The 4,494-nt window shown below is 43.4% G+C and overlaps 1 protein-coding gene across 1 annotated transcript in view; it reads left to right on the forward strand.

Annotated features, from left to right (window-relative positions):
* LOC111964411 (A disintegrin and metalloproteinase with thrombospondin motifs 2-like) overlaps positions 1-4,494 on the forward strand; it is a 77,529-nt gene that overhangs the window by 53,222 nt on the left and 19,813 nt on the right.

Here is a 4,494-nt window from a genome sequence, read left to right on the forward strand (position 1 = left end):
ACAGCTCCTACCTGGAATCCTGGTACCACAGCTCCTACCTGGAATCTGGTACCACAGCTCCTACCTGGACATCCTTGGTTACCACAGCTCCTACCTGGACATCCTGGTACCACAGCTCCCTACCTGGACATCCTGGTACCACAGCTCCTACCTGGACATACTGGCACTACAGCTCCTACCTGGACATCCTGGTACCACAGCTCCTACCTGGACATCCTGCGTACCACAGCTCCTAACCTGGACATCCTGGTACCACAGCTCCTACCTGGAATACTGTACCACACTCCTACCTGGACATCCTGGTACCACAGCTCCTACCTGGACATCCTGGTACCACTGCTCCTACCTGGACATACTGGCCTACAGCTCCTACCTGGACATCCTGGTACCACAGCTCCTACCTGGACATCCTGGTACCACAGCTCCTACCTGGATCTCCTGGTACCACAGCTCCTACCTGGACATACTGGTACCACAGCTCCTACCTGGACATCCTGGTACCACAGCTCCTACCTGGACATCCTGGTACCACAGCTCCTACCTGGACATCCTGGTACCACAGCACCTACCTGGACATCCTGGCACCACAGCTCCTTCATCTGTAACTATTCCTCTCAAGTGGAACCTTGTAGAGTTGTTTTCATAGTCATTTGATTTTCTTTCAAAAACTCTGTCTATAGTGAAATGCTGACAGAATTGATATTTGCGAAGATATTGTTGTCATTATGATGCACTTTGGATCTCTTTTAGCCTGATGGAATTGTTGGCTATGACCATGTTGCAATGTCTTGTTCTTGCTGATGGCTGAATACTGCTTCTCTGCCACCAGCATGAGGTCGTTATGTAGTCCTATATATAACATGTAGAGCTGCTCTGTCACCAGCATGAGGTCGTGTTGCAGTCCTATATATGACATGTAGAGCTGCTCTGTCACCAGCATGAGGTCGTTGTGCAGTCCTATATATGACATGTAGAGCTGCTCTGTCACCAGCATGAGGTCGTTGTGCAGTCCTATATATGACATGTAGAGCTGCTCTGTCACCCAGCATGAGGTCGTTGTGCAGTCCTATATATGACATGTAGAGCTGCTCTGTCACCAGCATGAGGTCGTTGTGCAGTCCTATATATGACATGTAGAGCTGCTCTGCCACCAGCATGAGGTCGTTGTAGGTCCTATATGAACATGTAGAGCTGCTCTGTCACCAGCATGAGGTCGTTGTGCAGTCCTATATATGACATGTAGAGCTGCTCTGTCACCAGCATGAGGTCGTTGTACAGTCCTATATATGACATGTAGAGCTGCTCTGTCACCAGCATGAGGTCGTTTGTACAGTCCTATATATGACATGTAGAGCTGCTCTGTCAACCAGCATGAGGTCGTTGTACAGTCCTATATATGACATGTAGAGCTGCTCTGTCACCAGCATGAGGTCGTTGTACAGTCCTATATATGACATGTAGAGCTCCTCTGTCACCAGCATGAGGTCGTTGTACAGTCCTGTATATGACATGTAGAGCTACTCTGCACCAGCATATGTTGTATGTCTAGTTTGTCTATTTCTATGTGTTTGGCCTGATATGGTTCTCAATCAGAGGCAGGTGTTTGTCGTTGTCTCTGATTGGGAGMCATATTTAGGTAGCCTGTTTTGTGATTGTTTGGTGATTGTCTATGTGTARTGTTTTGTGTTAGCACTTTATTCGATAGCTTCACGTTCGTTGTTTGTYATTTTTGTATAGTTCGTTCAGTKTTCTCTTTTCTAAATAAATTCAAGATGAACACTTACCRTGCTGCATATTGGTCCTCYGATCCTTCCAACTACTCCTCCTCAGAAGAGGAGGAAGACGAACGTGACACAGACATCACAAACATTCCATGTCATRGATATTTATGGAATATACATGTATGTCTGACAGATTTTGATAATTTAATGGATCATTTTGCATGTGATGGCTCACATGATGAAAGAATGTTTAGAAGTTGTGAAGAGTATTTCAACGAGAATCAACTCATCAGTTTTGATCAGCCATGTGCATGTAGTTATTGTCCAAATTGTAGACAAGTGTACTTCCTCTTTTGCACACATGCCAAAGCACATGCAATTTGCTTAAATTAATAAGAAATTCAAATCTGGTGTGAACAAGAAACTAGTTGTTCAGAGATTTTAACTTATTGTTGTGAAAAAAATWATTATCATTCGAGAATTGAGCCCAAAACTGTAATTTGAGATCTATCGCATCCCACAACTGTCCCAGACTATGTTTGGAATATTTATTTCTCACACAGAATAGAATAGGTCAACTTTTGTGCTGTGGAGGATAGTAGACTGACATAGGCTAGTGCTTTTGCTGTTCATTAGGCCTACTCATCTTGTTGGCTGACGAAAACTAAACGTGGATAGATCTTCCAATATCTTCAATATGCACCTAGAAATTGGATAAGGACGTGCACAGTTGCTTCCCCGATGTGGCTGTCTTCACTTGTTGCCTGTGAGAAAGGCAGAATCAGGTGATGGAGAGCCATGTGAGTGAGAGGTGCATCAGAGCGTGCAGCACTCCGGGCCAAGGGCACAATGGCCACTGGACGCAAWAGGCATGGATTTGTTTAGGGTGCATTACAGCCACACAAAGGGGATTCTGCCTTTAAATTCGAGGCATTATCAAGTGCTTGTCAAATTGTGAATGAGAGACTGATGAAGTGTGTACATCCTGCGCAAAAAAACTAAGCAGAGCTCATACCTTTCAAGCAACTTTTTTCAAATCATCATTAGAGTCACATCATGCAGCCTTACAATGTATAAAATATCTAAACATATAGCCCAACATTTGTAGAACAACTAAAGTTACATTATTAACTCTAAATGAAGCGTATAGGAGTACCTATTTTTTTGTTAACCGCTCAACACAGAATAGCCTCATCTGCGCACTCCCTCAAATCATTTGTTCAATTGTATTCTTCATACTATAAAATAACGCCACAGCGCTAGGTGCATCTCAATATTAGTGTCCATAATGTGTTGTACTCTAATTGTATGTGTGGAGACTTTATGAATAGGACCTCCTCTCAGAGAGAGAGACACACATTTATATCACATTACAGGAAGAGCATTTCTGGGGAAGAGGTGCATTTCTGGGGAAGAGGTGCATTTCTGGGGAAGAGGTGCATTTCTGGGGAAGAGGTGCATTTCTGGGGAAGAGGTGCATTTCTGGGACAACGAAACATAGTATTGTTCAGAGATTTTAACTTATTGTTTGTGAAAAAAATTAATTATCATCGAGAATTGAGGCCAAAACTGTAATTTTGAGATCTCTCGCATCCCACAACTGTCGCCAGACTATGTTTTGGAATATTTAATTTCTCACCACAGAGAAGAAGGATTACAGAATGGTCAGACGTTAATATTCTGTGCTGGTGGAGGGGATAGGATAAATTCGGACATAAGGTCTTAAGTTGCATTTGTGCTCGAAAAATACCTAAACGTGGGAATCAGATCTTCCAATATTTCAATGCACCTAGGAATTGGATAAGGACGTGCCACAGTTGCTTCCCTGATGTTCTGTCTTCACTTGTAGCTGTGAGAAGGCAGCATTCAGGTGATGGAGAGCATTGAGTGAGAGGTGCAGTCAGACGCGTCGGCACTCCGGGCCAAGGGCACAATGGCACTGGACCCGCAAAAGGTCATGGATTTGTTTTAGGGTGCATTACGGCCACACAAGGGGATGCCGCCTTTAAATTCGAGGCATATCAAGTGCTGTCAAATTGTGAATGAGAAGACTGATGAAGTGTGTAACAATCCTGCGCAAAAAACAAAGCAAAGAGCTCATGCTTTCAGCAATCTTTTTTCAAATCATTCATTAGAGTAACATCATGCAGCTTACAATGTCTAACAATATAGCCCAACATTTTGGTAGAACACTAAAGTTACATATTACTCTAAATGAAGCATATAGGAAGTTACCTATTTTTTTGTTACGCTCAACAAGAATCGCTCATCTGCGCATCCCTCAATCTATTTGTTCAATTGTATTCTTCATACTATAAATAACGCACAGCGCTAGGTTGCACTCAATATTAGGTCCATAAATGTGTTGTACTCTAATTGTATGTGTGGAGACTTTATGAATAGGACCTCCTTCAGAGAGAGAGACACCATTTATATCACATTACAGGAAGAGCATTTCTGGGAAGAGGTGCCTTTCTGGGGAAGAAGGTGCATTTCTGGGGAAGAGGTGCAATTTTCTCTGGGGAAGAGGTGCATTTCTGGGGAAGAGGTGATTTCTAGAATATATTAGCATTTCTGGGAAGAGGTGCGCATTTCTAGGGAAGAGGTGCTATTTCTGGGGAAGAGGTGCATCTTCTAGAAATATCAGCATTTCTGGGGAAGAGGTGCAATCTTCTGGGGATAGAGTGCATTTCTGGGGAAGAGGTGCAATTTTGGGGAAGAGCTGCAATTTCTGGGGAAGAAGGTTTGCATTCTCCTGGGGAAGTGCATTTCT

This window comes from Salvelinus sp. IW2-2015, linkage group LG5 (assembly GCF_002910315.2).
Source record: "Salvelinus sp. IW2-2015 linkage group LG5, ASM291031v2, whole genome shotgun sequence".
NCBI lineage: Eukaryota > Metazoa > Chordata > Actinopteri > Salmoniformes > Salmonidae > Salvelinus > Salvelinus sp. IW2-2015.